Below are 19716 nucleotides of genomic sequence, written 5' to 3' on the forward strand. Positions count from 1 at the left end.
GTCAGAGTTGTGTCTGGATAATACCCTGTATAAAAATACTATAAATGTTAAATTATAGGCTAGTTCAATAGAATTTTTTTTACATCAATTATATCCCACTCCACAAAACCTAAATAAACTGAAAGGAAATTTATCTGATCAGTGTTTTAAATGTCGTCGGGGGTAGGTACTTTTTTTTTTTTTTTTAAACACACATTCTACTTGGTCTTGCTCCAAAGTGAGACCCTTTTGATCAAATCTGGCATTTTAATTAGAACAGGTTATGGGAATTAAATTTCCACAAACTCCAATGTTATTTTTATTAGATAGTATTGATGGGATAAGACCAAAACTGAAACCATCTACATATCAAAAAACAATTTTTAAAGATTGCTTTAGCTGAAGCAAAAAAATGTATAGCAGTGACATGGAAATCAGATACCCATTTTGGTATGGAACATTGGAATGCAGAAATGCATGGCTGAGTCCCTTTGGGGAAGATTACTTATAATTTGAGAAATAAATAATGTTGTATTTTTGAAAATTTGGCGTCCGTACTTAAGAATTGAGGGAATTGATATATAGACCTTTTCCTCGAGCCTTGAACTTTGTTAACCTCCTTTAAATATTATGTTATAAATGATTAATTCCGTGAGGTAAGGGGAGCTTATGGCAACCAGGTTTTTATTCAAGTCTCTTACTTTTCTTTTGCTTTCTTAGTTTTTCACTTCTTTCTTTTTCTTTTCCTTTCTCTTTTTCCTTTGGGGTTAGTTTAGTTGGGGGAAGGGGGCCAGGATTTATATCATCATGTAAGAGATTGGATATTAATATTTGATTGCTATATTTTGTACTCATATTATTAAATGTATGGAAATTTTTTAAATAAAAATTTCCCCAAAAAAGGCAGTGCAATAGATGTAGTTTATGTGAACTTCAGTAAGGCTTTGGCAAGGTATCACCAGGTGGGCTGATTCAAAAAATCAATCCACAAATGACCTGAGACATGTTAGTGAATTGAATTCAAAATTGATTTCAAGAGGAATAGAATACAAGAGCAGGGATGTGATGTTAAGGCTTTATGAGGCACTGGTGAAACTTCACAGAATATCGTGAGCAGTTTTGGGCTCCTTATTTAAGAAAGGATGTGCTGATGTTGGAATGCGGTTCACTAGGATGATTCTGGGAATAAAATCATTATCATATGAGGAGCATTTGACAGGTAGTCGTTGGAATTTAGGAGAATTGGTGGGGGAGATCTCATTGAAGAATTTTGAATGTAGAAAGGCATGGACAGAGGAGATGTAGAAAGGTTATTTCCCATGGTGGGAGAGTCCAGGTCAAAAGGGCACAACTTCAGGATTGAAGGGTGTCCACTTAGAACAGAAATGTGCATGAATTTCTTCAAACAGAGGGGGATAAATCTGTGGAATTTGTTGCCATAGGCAATTGTGGAGGATAAGTCATTGGGTGTATTTAAGACAAATATGGATAGGTTCTTGATGGCCAGGCATCAAAGGCTATGGAGAGAAGGCTGGGCAGTGGAGCTGAGTGGGAAATGGATCAGCTCATGATTAAATGGTGGGGCAGACTCGATGGGCTGAAAAGCCTATTTCTGCCCCTATGTCTCATGGTCTTATGATCTTAAAGTTGGCTTGGTGACAGGCGGCAGAGGGTGTTTTTTTAACTGGAAATCTATAATATGTATTGCCGTACGGGAATTAGTGATCATTTATACATGAATAAGAATGCAGATGGTTATGGTGGAGTTGAAAGTTGTTCATAGGTACAACAGATTAGCTGGAGACTGGATGGAGTTGCAGCAGATTAAATTTAATTCAGACATTTGTGATGTAAAACATTTCGGGAGGCCAAATTCTGGGAGGACATGCATCAGTAAATGACAGGGACATTAGGAGCATTGATGTACATAGACTCTGGGCTGCAAACCTATAACATATATAGGGTAGTGAGGAAAATGTTTAGTATACTTGCATTCATAGGTCAAGGCAATGAATATACAAGTTAAGATCTTATACTGCAGCTCTACAAAACCCTGGAATGATTGCATCTGGACTAGTGTGTGCAGTTCTGGTTGCCACACTCTCGGAAGGATTTTGCATACATGTCTACTGTTGTACCATTGAACATTAGTCTGGCCCCATTGCTGTTTTGTAGCTGTGCATATTGATTAATCAGCAGGTCAACTCTGCGCATTGCCAAACGGTTATCAGGCTTGTACGTTATCAGGGTTCTAGTGCAAAATAACTAAAATCGCCAATTCCTTTTCCCTCCACAGATGCTGGGTTCCACGAGCAGTTTGTCTTTTCTCCAGCATCTGTAGCCTCCTGAGCTTCTACTGTTCTCAATATCGCCATTTGTTAAAGACTAATGCACACATCACTGACCACTAGAGCACAATGTATCAGACATGGAGCAATATTGTTTTTTAAAGCTCCGTTCTGGCTGACAGCTTAAGCATTAGAATGACATAACTACTGATCTCATAATGATGCAAACTTGGCTCCTAAAAATTACCGAGTTTATAATTAGTGTGAAGAGGTTACTGTGACACTGAGGGCAATTTTCTGCCCTTATTTTTTTTCTTTACCTTGCAAATTAAATCAAAAATTTCTAAAAAAGTATTTTCATTTATCAGATTACAGGGTCATCAGACAGGTGACAGTAGCTAAATCTATGACCAATCATCTGAATCATGGACCATATTAAATAAGCTTCATTAAGCGTGACCTTGTCTTGCACGTAAATATACTGTACTTCCATCAGCTTGAAACCAGAGGTCACAACGATGGTACACTCTACTTGTCAGCTGCCTGCCTAACAAACCAGAGACCGAGACAATTAATCACGCTGCTTGCTAAATTAATGAAATACTCTCAGTCTCCTGAGAGTCGATGCAGCCACCCCACAAGTGTGTCATTCGGTAAGTCACTAACTTACAGAATTTATATTTCAACAAGCACTTGGGGGCCAAAGGATTATGTGACTACAGATATGAAGGGATTAACTTTGGTTAAAGCACAATATTAAATTCCTAGATCCCAGAAGGACTATAATGTAGCGGTTGTCAACTTTTGAGTTCAATCACAATCCTATTATAGACTGTAATTCAAGCATACAATTTCTGCCCACTCAGTGGACAAATGTGAGACTAATTAAACTCACTTTGTGTCATTAATCTAACTCTTGCGACGTCAAATGTTGTCAAGGAGCACATGAAAAGCCGACAGAGCAAAGTGCTGGGAGACAGGATTAGCCAAAATAGCTCTTTTCCAGCCAAATTACTTCATTTTGTTTTATCCTTCAAGGATAAAAAATAAATAAATGTGTCATGCTCCCAGTGATTCCCACAGCTCGGCAGCTATTTTTTTTCATTCTGCAATTGGCCTGTCACATGGGTTTGGCAATTCAGCTGGAACAGCAGAAGGGACTAAATGCATTAATGGCGAAATGAGATGTACATTTTTTCCCCCTGCACATTTTGGGCCGTTCAGTACGCAGTATTTTTGCATGTCAGAAGATTGTGGGTTCCAATAATCCAAGTTGAACATACAAAATCAGTTGATGCTGTAGTGCAGTAATGGGAGGGGACGGAGAAAAATAGTGAGGGGGGGGGAGAAGAAAAGTAGTTAGGTTGTCTCCATGATACAATATCTTAGCTATTAAACCAACATGTTTATTTATAAATGATTCTGCAAGCTGTTTGAATAAGGGTGACGGTGATTTCAACAGGGTGGCACGGTTAGTGCAACGCTGTTACAGCGCCAGTGATCAGATTGGGGTTCAAATCCTGTGCTGTCTGTACATTCTCCCTGTGTCTTCATAGGTTTCCTCTGAGTGTTCTAGTTTCCTCTCACCCTTCAAAACATGTTTGGGGGGGGGGTGGGGGTTGAAGGTCAATTGAGTGGCTTGTTACCATTCTGTATGTCTAAATTTTCAAAATTTAAAAATATAATGTGCTAGAAATGCAAAATGCCCGGCCTCAGCAACATGTAACTTGAACCTCAACCAAAAATTTGACAATCAAGCACTGACACCAAACTAACTATTGATATCAAACCCTACAATGCCTTTTCCAAAAAATAAAACTGGACTAAGGTACAAATTTGAAACACAAAGTTGCTCCTAGATTATCTGGCCTTGCAAAGTCTTTCAAACAGCCTCGGTGCATTTTGGAGAGGGTACACAATGTAAACCAATGATGTAGAGAATAAATGTTGAGGGTAGGGGTTGAGGTGTCAATCAAATGAACCTCTTTGTCCTGGATGATTTTGAACTTCTTATTTTATCCCTTTTATATTATTTTCTGTTCTTATCAATTCTGCTAGTGGTTCTATAGCTAACGCGAACAATAAAGGTGATAGTGGGCATTCCTGCCGTGTTGACCTGCTTAAGTTAAATTGCTTTGATATGTATCCATTTACTGTCACTTTCGCCAATGGTCCCTTATATAATGCTTTAATCCAATTAATATACTTCTCTGGTAAACCGAATTTTTGCAATACTTTGAATAAATAATTCCATTCTACTCTGTCAGATGATTTTGAACTTCTTGATGTTGGAACTGCTCTCCTCCATGTAGCTATGGAAAGTTTTTGGGAACAAGGTTAATAACTCTGTCGGTGAAACAACAATTGGTTGGATAGTGCATAATGGAGAAGGCTATGAAGGATTACAATGAGATTGAGATCAACTGAGGAAATGGACTCCGGAATTTAATTCATACAAGCATGAATAGTTGAATTTTAATAAATCAAATCAGGGCAAGTCTTGCACGGTGAATTGTGAAAAAGGGAGACCAACCGAGAGGTCTCTCTGGTTGCTGAGTTCCTCCAGCATTGCTGTGCAGGTACATAGTTGCCTGAAAGTGGCAGCACTGGTTGACAGGTTGATGAAGGCAGCATTTGGCATACGTGCCTTCATCGGTCAGGGAATTGAGTACACGAGTTGGATGTCACTCTCCTTCAATATCACCAGCTGTTTCCACACACCTTCTGCCCTTTATGTGAAAAAAGTGCCTATCAGTTTCATTTTCAATCCTCTCCACTTAACCCTTTGCTTAATTTTAGATTCACCTCTCCTGGAACAAAGACCACAACTATTTACCACATCTTTGCCAAGAACATATACCAAGAACTCCAGAGTGATGGTACCCGATGATTGACCTCGTTATGAACTAACAAAGGAACAGCAATGGAAGATTCAGCAGATAATGGTAAATTCAAAAATAATAATTCAAAAATAACAATTACAACACTGAAACAGGCCATCTCAGCCCTTCCAGTCCGCACCGAACCCTCCAATCCCCTCCCATCTATAAACCTATCCAATTTTTCCTTAAATGACAAAATGGACACTGCCCCCACTACTTCTCCTGGAAGCTCATTCCATATAGCCACCACTCTCTGAGTGAAGAAGTTCCCCCTCATGTTACCTCTAAACTTTTCCTCCTTAACTCTTAACTTATGACCTCTTGTTTCAATCTCTCCTACCCTCAAGGGAAAAAGCCCATCCACATCAATTCTATCTACCCCTCTCATAATCTTCAATTCCCCCTTCAACCTTCACACCAAGGAATAAAGACCTAATTTGCTCAATCTTTCTTTGTAATCTAGATTCTGAAACCCAGGTAACATTTTTGTTAATCTCTGCACTCTCCACACCTTGTGGATGACCAGAACTGCACACAGTTTTCCAAATTTGGCCTCTCCAATGCCTTGTACCTCCCAACTCCTGTATTCTATGCTTTAATTTATAAAGGCCAGCATACTAAAAGCCTTCAGTCTTCACTCCATCAAGGAAATCTACAAGAGGTAGTGTCTTAAGAGAGCAGCCTTAAATGTATTTATTGAGTGCAACAAACAACTTCACACTGCCATCAGATTTCTGAATGGACAATGAACCACAGACCCTACTCAGATTCGCTAATTTTTGCACTAATTTATTTATTTTGAAATATAATTTATAGCAATACTTGCACTATGAAAGCTGCTGCAAAACAACAAACTTCACGACAGGTTCATGACAATAAATTCTGATTCTAAAGTCAATCCTGCCCTTGCAACAACTGAATCTCTGTAATGGCAACAACATCATAATTCCATGTACTGATTCATGCTTTAAGTTCAACATCCTTATTCTTATTACTTCCCACATTAAAGTAACACATTTCAACCCACCCGTTGATGGCTCATCCTCTGCCTGTCTTTCCTCACTATCTCACTTCACATTGCATCTACCTTTCCACCAACTGCTCTATTCAGTGGCCTAACTCTGTGGTCCCCATCCCACCATAAATCAAACCCTCCCCAACAGCTCCAGCAAATTAGTTCACAAGGGTATTGGTCCCTCTTGAGTTCAGGTGTCCAGGTCATAATCCTTTCCCAATGATCCAAAAATCTGAAACCCCGCCTCTGCACTCACTCTTCAGCCATTCGAAGCATATTAAGCTAAAAGAGGAGATTGTGCAAACTTGGATTATTTTCTCTGGAGCACTGGAGGCAGAGAGGTGATCCGATTGAAGTATAAAATTATTAGAAGTGGAAGTAGACCGTTTTTTTTACCCCAGGGTGAAAATGTCAACTATCCTGTTGAAACCTTCCTCCCTGTGCAAAATTTCTGGAACATGGGCAAACTTTCTAATCAGCCCTGCTACATTTAAAAAGAAAATGAACAAAAGCTAGGTCATGGAAGCTAAGGAATTATAGCAAATGAGTGGTGAAGAATTGGAAAATTTACAAAATGCAAGAGATACTGGCAATTATCCCAAGGCCTGGCCAAGTGTAGGTCGAACATTAAGAAATTGCTGGGGCTCTGGCACAGATATTTGCATCAATGTCAGACATGGGTGAGGTATCGGAAGGTCTGGAGGGTGACCCATGTTTTGTATTTAAGGCTGCATGTACAAGCCAGAGAAATGATGTCTGTGGTGGGTAATTTACTAGAGTTTGAGTAGGCAAAGACCAATTAGAAAAAGACAGAATGGCTTTGTATGGGGGAAAATAAAGTGTCACAAATTTGATGGAGAGGTTTTTTTTGCAAAAGTCATTAAAAGGCTCCATTTTCACAAGGCCTTTGATGAGGTCCCATATGGAAGGTCTGTCCAAAAGATTAGATCATTTGGAATAGAATGGTATGCTGTAGTAATCTGTAGTGATCTTTGCAGGCAGAGGAGAACAGTTTTGCTCTCAGAGAGGGAGGGAGCGAAACAGAGAGGAGAGTCATAGAAATCAGTTCCACAAAGACAAGCTGGCAAACTTTGGAAGGCTGCCTGGTCAAAGGAGAAGGCTGGCAGTCTGAAAGGTGACCTGAAAGAAAGAGGATCATCTGGAGAACCCTTAAAACCCTGAAGGGGGCAAGTTTCATCAGCAAGACTGATTGAGAAGGAATCAGTTACGGATGTCCTGGAAAAGGAATGTCTCTCTGAAAACCAGCAAGGACCCTCCTGAGTGGTAACCATTTGCCTGTTAAGCACCAAAGACTGGTGAACTTTGTTAATGCTAACTTCTGTGCACAGTACAAGAATTGCCTGCAACCAGTGAGATTGGATTGTGATCCAAAGAACTTTTCTAATCTTAAATATACATTACACACACCTGCGCTTAGTATTAGAGGGGGGATTAAGTAGTTAAGTAGGCCTCACAGTTCGGAGGGCAGCAACCTCCTTTGAAGAAGACCGCAGAGCCCAGCTCACTGACAAAAGACAAAGGAGGAAAAACCCAACACCCAACCCCAACCCACCAATTTTCCGCTGCAACCGTGCCTGCCTGTCCCGCATCGGACTTGTCAATCACCAACGAGCCTGCAGCAAACGTGGACATACCCTTCCATAAATCTTCGTCCACGAAGCCAAGCCAAAGAAAGAAAGAAAGAAAGAAGGTTAAGTAATAAGTTAAAGTTTAATTCTGTTTTCTTGTTCAAATATAATTAAAAGCAACTTGTGTTGAAGTAACCCTGTATTGTGGAGCATTTCTACTGCTGCTAGTTTTTGGGGTCCTCTGGACTCCGCAACAAAAGCATTTGGGAAGCTTGCCTTTATCATTAAAGGTATTGTGTGCTGGAGTTAGGATCTCGTCTTAAAACTATATCAGATATTGGTAAGACCACATTTGGAGTACTTTGGGTAGTTCAGATTACACATTTATAGGAAGGATGTCATTAAGATGGAAAGATTGTAGAAAAGAGTCACGAGGATGCTGCCAGGACTGAAGGGCTTGAGGTTGGATAGGCAGGGACTTTTTCTTTTTCCCACAGTAGGAGAGTCTAAAACTAGAGGGCACAGATTTAAGATGAGAGGGAAAATATTTTAAAAGGGACTTATGGGGCACCTCGTCACACAGAGGGTGATGGATATGTGAAATAAGCTGCTAGAGAAAGTGGTAGAAGCTGGGTAAAAGGCAAAGTTCAAAAGACATTGAGACAGGTTCATGGATAGGAAACGTTCAAAGGAGACAACTTGGCTGGCATGGATTAGCTGGATTTGTAAAACTTCCTCTGAAAGGACTCTGATTCTGGTATTTGGAAGGAAGGAATATAAACAAAGGAGTAAAATGCAGAAAGATATTGTGCTAATGGATACAGCAAAACTGACCTGAGCAAATAGTGTTTTAACAATTTTATTCTATACATATGGTAAAGTGATTAAACCTAAATGTATTAGTTAGAGCAGAATCAAAGATTAGTAAATGTAAATTTGTAAATTTTCTAATTAGTAAATTGGTAAACTCGATGCAGAATTTGTCAGGTGTGTCCGAGAAGGATTCCTGACACTCTGACGATAAAGCCAACTAGAGAAGATCTAGTACTGCATAATGAACCTGGTCAGGTGACAGACCTCTCGGTGGGAAAGCATATCATTTAAAACTCCTTCACCCTTAGCATTGCTACGGATAAGGGCAGGAGTAGGCAAAATTGTAAAGTGTTTAATTGGGGAAGGGCTAATTACGATGGGATTAGGCAGGAAATGAGGAGAGTAAACTGGGAGTAGATGTTCTTTGGAAAAAAAACAAAATAATGTGGAAGGATGTTTATATAGGCAGCTGTTGTTAAGGCTGTTCTACTCCTGCTGCAATCGTGCTGCAGCCTCCCTATTTACAGTGGGGTACTGCGCTTGTGGGGGGTACCTGGTTGGTTAGTAGGGAGTATACGGAAGACTGTGGACGCAAGCTGCAACTCTCCCTCCTTCCCAATGTTGTAAATATGTTTATCTTGTTCAGTAAAGCATTTGTTGTGGGTCACTGCATCTAACGACTCTACTCATTATTTTAAGCAAAATAATGAACATGATGTCAGAAGTGAAGCCTCACAACTGAAAAAGTACGACAGTGAGTAATTCAAACCACATTTGTGAAACCTCAAAATGGCCGGCGTGTTTAGACGGCCCGAACCCATGGTGTTTGAAGGAAACGTGGCTGAGAACTGGCACATATTTGAACAGGAATATGATATTTTAATAGCAGCAGCACACAGTGATAAAAGCCTGCAAGTACCAGAGCATACATCTTGTAAAATTTAGCAGGCACAAAGGCCATTGAAAGGGAGAGGGCCTTTGTCTACGCAGGTAAAGTGCGTGAGGGGAATCTCGTGATCCGTGCAGCCGAAATGAGGGAGGATCCAGAATGCCTTAAATGAAAGTTTAGGGAGATGTACAACCCTCAGAAGAAAATAACATTGGAGAGACACAAATTTAATAAAAGGGACCAGAACCCTGGCGAGTCTGTACACTCATATGTGAGCAACCTAAAAATTGAAGCCAAAACCTGCGACTTTGGCATGCTTAATGATGAACTGATTGGAGACTGTATGATAGGCGGAATCCGTGACGACCGCATGAGAAGGTCACTACTGCGAGAAGGCAACCTAACTTTGCAGATGGCCATTGCAATGTGCCTTACCTATGAAGCTACTGAGGAGAACAGCAGAAAACTGACTGCTTTATAGCACCCTACCGCAAGCATTGGGGTACAAGCCAGACCGGCAAATAGACAGTGGCCAGAGGATCGAAGAGGATGCTCAGTTCCCCAGACAGGCTGCTCCATGCCAAGGATTGGGTGTGGCAACTGAAGGGGAAACCACTTTCCAAAATGGGAGATGTGCCTGACAGTATCTAAACTGTGGCAGACGAAACCACTATAGCAGGTGTTGTAGGTCCAGGCAGTGAGCTTCTGTGCAGACCGAACCCAGGAGGACGGTCAATCTACTGGAGCCAGAGTACAGAGACGGAGAGGGTGACCCAGATGACGAATACCAGGTCGACGGAGTGTCTTTAGGAACGACGGCCCACATCAGAAGGAATAATGAGGCATTCATGTCCATGGAGGTAAATGGCAAAATGGCCAGATGAAAATAGACATTTATGTAAAGTGCAACGGGATTCCAGTGAAAATTTTCCAACAACAAAAAGACAAGGAACGAGTACAACCATGTGCCAAATCTACAAGCTTAGTGGCTTATGGAGGCAGTAAAATCCCTACCATTGGCACTGTACATTTGTGATGCCAGATACAAGTGCTACCTTTCTTTGTAGTAGAGAAGGATGTCAAGCCTCTGCTTGGCCTCACTGCGTGCATGGAAATGGGACTCCTTTACTTTGGCGCTGACATCCATCAGGTAAATCTGGCTGAGGATGATTTTTCATGTTTTCCCAGAATATAGTGAACTTATCACAGACGAGCTGGGAAGGCTCCCAGTGACATATTCCATGCGGCTCAACCCAGAGGTGAAACCCATAGTTTGACCAGCACACCGCATTCCCGTGGCCATGAAAGCTGGACAGAATGGAAGAATTGGGTGTCGTAACATCAGTTTCGGAACCACTGAATGGTTCTTGTCCATGGTGGCTACCAAAAAGGACAGACAGGAAATTTGCATCTGTATCTATCCATGAGACCTTAACACAGCATCACCCTACGCGGACGGTAGAGGAAGTGGCTGTACAGATGGCTGGCTCAACAGTGTTCTCAGTTCTAGATGTGAGGAACTCATTCTGCCAGATATCGCTGGATCGTCATTCGTCCCTACTGACCACTTTCAGCACAGCATTCAGCCGGTACAGGTTCCGGAGAATGCCATTCAGTATCAATTCGGCAAGTGAGGTGTTTCAAAGGACTATGGAGCAAATATTTGCAGAGTATTCTTGTGCCATCATTGTTGACGACGTACTGGTGGACGTACTGGTCAAGAACATGACAAGAATCTGCAAAGGGTCCTCGACCGGGCACGAGAGGTAAATCTGAGGCTCAATCCTGATAAATGCAGGTTCAGCCTCGACCAAGTCACGTACGTGGGTCACGCATTCACCAATAGGGGACTAAAAGCGGACCCTTCAAAAACAAAGGCCATCAGCGAGATGCCAGCACCCACAGACATGGGGCCTCTCCAAAGATTCCTGGGCATGGTGAACTATCTGGGAATGTTCATTCCCAATGCCAGTGAATTAACAGTTCATCTCCAACAGTTGACCCACAAGGAAACAGAGTGGATTTGGCACCAGCAGCAATAGGATGCGTTTGCGGCCTTCAAGTGGCACATGTCCTGCCCCCCTGACCTCTCCTACTTCGAAGTGCGCTGACCCGTGCTGCTAACCTGCTTCACAGTAGAGCCTAGGTGCGGCATGTCTACAGGATGGAAAACCAGTGGCATATGCATCCATATCTCTAACAGACACGGAGACGAGGTTCACCCAAATTGAGAAGGAGCTTTTAGCATTAGTGTTTGCCTGCTCCAAATTTAATGACTATACATATGGAAGGCCGATTACTGTCAAAAGTGACCATTTGCCCTTGGTAACAATCATCAACAAACCTATCCATGCAGCACCAGCGAGACTTCCACGAATGATGCTTCGTCTGCAAAAGTACAGCATCACTCTAATCCATGGATGTGCAAAGAGATGCACCTATCTAATCCACGGATGTGGCAAAGAGATGCACCTAGCCGATGCCCTTTCACGAGCTCCTAGAAAGGGCACTACCCAACAAGCTGAGGAAGAAGACACCTTTAATGTCATAACAATAAGCCATAATCCCCTCAGCCTGTCTCGATGAGCTACGGCAGCACACTGCAGATGACAGGACTCTAAGCTCCCTGGGCAGGTTAATTTCAGGCAGCTGGTCAAATAAACAGTGCACTTTTCCACTTGCCATACAGCCACTCTTTCCCTATCAGGACGAACTGATCATTGACAAGGGAACCATCAGGAAAGGCCAAAGAGTGGTCATCCCCACTGCACTACAAAAACTGTATGCGGAAATCTTACACAGAGGACACCCAGGCATGGATGCAACAAAATGCCGGGTGATGGACATAGCTTTCTGGCCAGGAATGTCCAACCAGATAGATGAGGAAGTCCAGTCGTGAGCAGTTTGCAACCGTACCAGGCCACACCCAGTGCCCACCTTACCATGGTCCACAGTGGCAATGGATATTTTCAAGTGGCATGGACAGCACTACCCGATATACACCGACTCATATTCTGGCTGGTTTGAAATAGACTTACTGAAAACTACCACTTCAGAAGCAGTGATCAAGAAACTGAGTCACCATTTCTCAATACATGGAGCACCACACCTACTCCTGTCCAACAAAGGTGGCCAGTTCGCTAGTCAGAAGTTCCACGATTTTGCCTCCTCATGGGATTTCAAGCACATTACTAGTGGCCCGGAATATCCTCAGTCCATTGGGCTTGCCGAAAGAGCTGTAAGAAGCGCGAAGCAACTCATGGAGCGCTGTTACAGAGACAAAGCAGATAACTTCCTCAGTTTACTGAACCTGAGAAATGTCCCTTGGGATAACACCTTGGGCTTGCCGGTGCAGCATTTGATGTCCCTCCAGACCAGGACGACTCGTCTGGTAGCTAAGAAACTCTCGGAGCCTCACGTCATTAATGCTCAGCTACTAGGCAAACACCTTACACAGAAAAAAATGTTACGATAGGTCAACCAGGCCACTGACACCCCTTGCTGAAGGGCAGGTGGTTCAACTCCAGACTCCAGAAGGGTACAACCGCCAAGGCGTTGTGTAACAGAGTGCACAAGCCAAGGTCATACCTCATCAAGTCAGGGGGAAAAACATATTGGAGGAATAGAAGGCACTCCTCCCAGTCAAAGAACCAATATTTTCAGATGAATATAGAGACCCAGAGGACCCAGAAATAATAGGGAGCCCCGTCTCTGTTCCAGAGGAAGTCATGAGCAACGCAGACAGCATCCTAACAACCGCAAACGAGGGCGATTTTCCGGTGGAGATGCGGTAAGCCTCAACTTCCAAAGAAGGATTCTATAAGACGTGGGCGGGGCATGTTAGCAGGCCTAACCTGTGATATCAGGACTAAGGCAGACATGTGTATATATTTTGCTTAGTTGCTGTTGGTTTGATATATGTAAATGTGGAATACAATATGTGTGGGGGCCAGCTCAAGAAAGGGGATGTAGGCAGCTGTTGTTATGGCTGTTCTACTCCTGCTGCAATCCCGCTGCAGCCTCCCTATTTACAGTGGGGCATGTGGGGGGTACCTGGTTGGTTAGTAGGGAGTATACAGAAGACTGTGGACGCAAGCTGCAACTCTCCCCCCTTCCCAGTGATGTAAATATGTTTATCTTGTTCAGTAAAGCATTTGTTGTGGTTTCACTGCATCTAACGACTCTACTCATTATTTTAAGCAAAATAACGTACAGTTTAGGGATGCCTTGCGTGGGATTCTAGATAAATCTATCCCACTGAAATGGGAAAAAGATGGTAGGAAAAAGAAACCATGGTTGAGAAAAGAGACAGTTGATAGGAAAAAGGAAGCAAGCAAAAGGTTTAGGAAGCAAGACTGGAATGGCTCATGAGAATTATATGGCAGACAAAAAGGAACTTAAGAAGACAGGAGCACCAGATGGCAGCACAAAAAGGCCTTGACAAGTAGAATTAAGGAAAACCCTGAAGCCTTCTAGGCATACTTGAAGAAATGAAGGATGACACAAGTAAAAGTAGGGATACTTAAGATTAAATAGGCAACATGTACCTGAAGGCAGAGGAGGTTGGGGAGGTCCTAAATTTGCGGACTAGAAGGGCCTAATGGCCTGTTTCCGTGCTGTAATTGTTATGTTAAATGAATTCTTTGCTTCAGTGTTCAGAGAGGGTCCTTGGTCAATGTGAGGTCAGAATTGCAAACTTCTGTGCTTGAGCACATTGAGATTAAGAACGAGGAAGTTCTTAAAAACATTAAGATTGATTAATCTCTGGGATTGGACAAAATATACCCCAGGTTATTGCTGGAAGTGAGGAAAGAGATTGCTTGGGCATTGGTAATGTATTATCTTTGCATTCTCTCTGGCCACAGGAGAGAATGCTGGAAAATTGGAGAATAGCAATGTGGTCCTCTTGTTTAATAAAAGGTAATAGGGAGAATCCAGGGAATTATATAACAGTTAGTCTTACAACAGTGATGGGTAAATTAATGGAGAAGATTCATGAGATTTAGAGAAGCATAGTCTTCTCAGGTATAGTCAGTATGGCTTTGCCATGCCTCACCAGTCTAATTGAGTTTTTTGTGGAAGAAACAAAATAAATTGATGAAGATAGGGTGGTGTATGTGGATTTTAGCAGGAATTTGACAAGGTTAGATTCACTCAAAAAGTCATTAGGCATGGAATCCTGGCTGTGTAGATTAAGAATTGGCCTGCCTGCAGAAAACAGAGGGTAATAGTGGATGCAACATATTCTGCCTGGAGGTCAGTGACTAGTTGAGTTCCCCAGGGATCTGTTCTAGGATTCCTGCTCTTTGTAATTTTTATAAATGACCTGGACGAAGAAATAGAGGGATAGGTTAGTAAATTTTCAGATAATATGAAAGTTGGAAATGTGGATAATGGTAGAAGGTTGTTGTAGGTAACAACAGGATATCAACAGGATGCAGAGTTGGGCAGATAAGTGTGAGGTGATGCATTTTGGAAGGTCAAATTGAAAGGCAGTCTATATGGTTAATGGCTTAACAGTGTGGAGGCACAAAGGATTCTTTGGGTCCAAATCCATAGCTCTCTCAAGTTTGTCAGAGAGATTGATAGTGTAGTTAAGATGGCTTAAAATATGCTGCCCTTCGTTATTCATAGGCACAGATAGAGTGGACAGCCAACACATTTTTCCCAAGATACAGCAGCAAATACCAGAGGCGAGGGGAGATAGGTATAGGGGAGACATCAGAGGTATGTTTTTTATTAAAACACAGAGTCGTGGTGCTTGTAATGCATTGCCATTTGTGGTGGTGATGGCTGATATAGTAGGGACATTTAAAAGACTCAAACAGGTACATGGTTGCAAGAAAATTTGAGGATTATAGGTGTGAGGTAGGGAAGATTTAGATTGTTGAATAGGTTTATATAGGACAGCACAAGATTGTGGGCTGAAGGGTCTCTACTGCACTACAATGTTCTATGTTTTATTAAAATTGTTAAATGCCAAAGTCTTTGAAATGCTGATCCTGCTGTCGTTAGATTCCAGAGAAGATCGCACCAAAAGAGGCAAGAGGAACCCTGTTGATAATGGTCATATTAGCCGTGATCTTATTGAAAGGTGGACCAAGCTCAACGGGCCAGATTGCCCACTCCTGTTCCTATTTCTTATGTTCCGACGTAATCCTAGATTGTCATTTAATAGTATAGAATACGTAGTAACAGCCAGAGGCTGAAAGAAATCCTGATAGTTTATAAAATTAAATGAGATTGACAGTCATGATCTTTCTCCCAAGGATGAGGGCGTGTGTGCGGTTAAAGTTGATAAAGGGACAAGTTTGTTTTTTTTCCCCCTCTTATAGAGGGTTAGGTGCTGCTGAGGATGGTAATGAAAGCAGACCGATTAGCAGCACTTAAGAGGTTCCACAAAGATATGAATATGCAGGAAAGGTATCACATGCAGGCAGCATAGGTTTAGTTTAAATTTTTTAAATTTTTTGGACATACAGGACAGTAACAGACCATTTCGGCCCACAAGTCCATGCTGCCCAATTTACACCCAATTAACCTACACCGTTTTATGTTTCGAACTGTGTAGGAAACCAAAGCCCCTAGGAAATACCCATGCAGACATGGGGAGAATGTACAAACTCCTTACAGACAGCATGGGATTTGAACCCCGGTCCCAATCGCTGGCGTTAACAAAAATTTGAAAATTAAATCCTTGCATATTTCAACATGAATTAAATAAAAATGAGCAATTGGGAAGATAAAAGATTGACTAGAAATATTCCGGGTGAAATTAAGGTCCAGATGGCTGGTGCTGTAAAGGCATCGCCGCTACGGTAACTGTGCTTCTCCCTCTGGCAAGTAAAAATGGAAAGTGATAAGGATAAACCCATTACGGAGCAGTTGGGGAGGTCCAACCTAAGGTTCCCCCACTTTTGATCAACAACGCGGTGGCGTGGTTCATGATCCTCTAGATATGTTTCTCCTCACTCAATGTGACATCAGAAAACAAAGTTTGGTCTGCTCCCAGAGCAGATTGCATGTGAAGTTGAAGATGTTCTAGTGAATCCAGCTGATAACTTCACATACGACTTCCTTAAGGCTTCTATTTTGGAGTGAACTCAGCAGTCCCAAAAGTCTCGTATTGTTGAACTGCTGGCCGATGACAGCCTAGGTGATAGAAAGCCATCAAACATACTGAGAAGATGGCACAGTCTGACAGGAGAAGAAACTGGCATCATGATCGGCCAGACATTGTTCTTGTGATCTGATGTCAACTCAGCACATCTTTCAGACCCATATTTTGTTTAAGGTTTCTCTACACAACTCTTTCATAAATACTTCTAATTCATCTTTTGCACTCTCACTCCAAAATTTGTCAGATTCCAGTAAGTGGCTCCAAGGGTTTGAATAAAATTAACAAAGAGGTTCATTGTTTATGCTACTGTACAAGTTGTGAAACAAAAACAGGAATGAGCATGCTGCAGACAAATCTCAGTTATTTAAAATACAATGCAGCCAAAACAACCTATTTCGTCTGCAAGGAGATCCTCTGACATTTCTGCCATTCTTCATTGAAATGCTCAGTGGACAGAAACAGTCACTGGTGATAGACATAGGGAACAGACCATGTTTTGGAAATTTAAAACCTGATCCAAAACTACAGGCTCTGAAAATGGATCTGTGGTGATTGAATGCAAATGGAATCCAATGGTGAGAATTTCATGCCGCGGGACATTTAGTCATAACTGTTATTTTAAGTGCCGGATAAAAACTCTAAAGATTGCTTCCTCTGTTTGGGGAATCTGGAATAAAATCAAGTTCATTTTCATCTGATTGTACAAATACAACCCAACCGTGTTCTCCAGCCCTCAGTGCAAAGCATGCAGACATACAACCAGACACAACACACATACTGTACAAACAATACATATGCAGGACAAGTATTCACACGTACAAATAAATAAATAAATAAATAAATAGATAGATGTTATTTCGTGAATATGAGCCATCTCGAAGTGTTAGTGTGAGCAGTTCCTCTGGTCGTTCAGCATTTTCACTGCCTCTGGGAAGAAGCTGTTCCTCAGCCTGATGGCACTGGCTCCGATCCTCCTGTCTCTCTTCCAATAGGAGCAGCTGAAAAATGCTGTGCGATGTGGAAAGGGTCCTCAATGATTTTGTGCACCCTCTTCAGACAATACCGGAGATCACATCGGGGGGGGGGGGGGGAGACGAGACTCCAGTGATCCCTTCTGCTGTGCTTATGGTCCTGTGGTTTGACCTCTGATCCATTTCTCTGCAACAACCATACCACATTGTGATGCAGCCAGCCAGGATGCTCTCGATAGAGCTCCTGTATAGAGCATAGATTTAGGACGGATATGAGAAGGTACTGTTTTTATAAGAGAGTAGTGAATTTGTGAAATTCTCTACCCAAGTTAACAGCAGACACAGACAGATTTTTGCATTGCTGGGGAATTAAGAGCTAGGGACAAAAGCAGGTAGGTAGAGCTGAAACCATTGCCAAATTAGCCGTGATCTTATTGAAAGGTGGACCAAGCTCAATGGGCCAGATTGCCCACTCCTGTTCCTATTTCTTAGGTTCCTACGTAATCCTTGATTGTCATTTCATAGTACAGAATTATGTAATATTACACAAAATTGTCTTCAGGCTGCTGTAAGGCAGAGTCGTCAATAGTGTAGCCCAGCGTCCCTTACAGTAAGAAAGAAAGGGAAGCAAATGAAAGTTCCTTCAGTGGCACAAGTGTCCATGCATTTGCCTCCAGTGCTCCAGCAGCCTCTACCCAATCCATTGGCAACCAGGGCTCCAGATCCAAACTTCCAACACAATCAGGAAGCCTTAAGCACCTGAGGCCCTTTGGTAGCCTTTCTTGCCCTCAGCACCCTTTCAAATCCCAGCTCAGATACCTGGTTCCCATGAGCCAGTCTGCAGCAGCACTCAACCCGTGTGGGTCACCTTTCCGCAAGTCTCCTGAAGCTTGTGTGGGTCCCTCAACTGCTGAGCCTCTGGCTGGTCCACTGACGTGGTCATTGACCCGCAAGGTCATGTCCTAAGTTTCTCATTCTCAACTGGGATGTTTTTCCCATTTCTGCTGCCCTGTGCTGGTCTGCTGCTCCCCCAGAGGATGCAACCCCTCGTAACCACTGCCAAGCGCAGGCGCCGCGGTTGCAGGATTTTAAAATAAAACATCGTCAGCTCCTTTATCAAGCTGTTTAAAGCCTGTATGGAGTCGTCAGGATTTGGAGTGGGTGATTGAACCCTCCGGAGCAGAACTGTGACTCTGCTCTCCCGGGTCCACACCAGTGGCAGCGCAGGCATTTACAGCAGCTCCGGCAGTGCTGCCATTTTTGAAAAGATCAAAAGAAAATAGCCCTCATTTTACTGAGCAGCCTTGAAGGTGCTATACTGTTCCTCCTGTCATTAATACCTCTATCTTATGGTATACTAAAACATTATTTGCAGCCCAGCTTCACCAGAATGATCTTTAGAGGAAGAAATACTTCTCATTTTAAATCCAATTTATTTTAAAAATGGGATTAAAATTTCAGAAAGTTAACAAATAAAGATAAAATGAACACATGCATCGATATTAAAAAGTGCAGAAGCTATTGTAAAATCAAGAAAGCAAACTTCCCTTCCATATTCAGATCAGGTCAGACCACTCAAATAGAGTACCCTGTGCAGAATGAGATATCAACTTTGGCCATTGAACACAACAAAATGAAAACAGTTTATCACCTGTCAGGAAACAAATGGTTCCTTAGTACATTAGAGGTGGCGGTGGAGTCAGGTACAATCGCTGTACGTCAGGAATGTTGGGCTCCCAGCAGGTGCATCAGGCTCCCAGATTGGTTTAAAATGCATACAGAATAACTGGGATGTTCTAAATAAAGGAGAAATGGAAATGATGTAGATATGCAAATTAAACAGGGAAATACAGTGAAACTCCAATTTAGCGCAACACCACTTTTCTCGTGATGAGATTTTATGGACCCAAACAATAGAATTATAACGGGGTTTCACTGTATTTAGGAAGCACAATTAAACAATGCATAGAAGAATACAGACCTGATACAGGCAACTCAGATCAGTGTAGAAGAAGAAAAAAGATTGGCGTGGACAAGGTGGGCTGAAGTGTCTGCTTCTGAGCTGGACATCATGACTAATTTACAAACTGGTATGAAAATCTACACTAAAGTCTGCAGCTAACTACTATAGAGTCAACAATGCAGGGAGACGATGCCAAAGCATATATTG

At 42.2% G+C, this 19716-nt stretch overlaps 1 protein-coding gene across 3 annotated transcripts in view; it reads right to left on the bottom strand.

Annotated features, from left to right (window-relative positions):
* The window catches only part of tjap1 (tight junction associated protein 1 (peripheral)), a 220193-nt gene that overhangs the window by 154562 nt on the left and 45915 nt on the right, over window positions 1-19716 (bottom strand). Inside the window, exon 2 of one of the 3 annotated variants that reach the window (XM_069887923.1) lies at window positions 7738-7831. The exons of 1 other annotated variant lie outside the window; for it this stretch is intronic. The gene's annotated coding sequence lies outside the window, so the exon portion shown is untranslated. Of the gene's footprint in view, window positions 1-7737; window positions 7832-19197; window positions 19343-19716 lie in introns of all 3 variants that reach the window. One more of the 3 variants, XM_069887921.1, reaches the window with a different exon arrangement.

Source organism: Narcine bancroftii, chromosome 6 (assembly GCF_036971445.1).
Source record: "Narcine bancroftii isolate sNarBan1 chromosome 6, sNarBan1.hap1, whole genome shotgun sequence".
Taxonomy (NCBI): Eukaryota; Metazoa; Chordata; class Chondrichthyes; order Torpediniformes; family Narcinidae; genus Narcine; species Narcine bancroftii.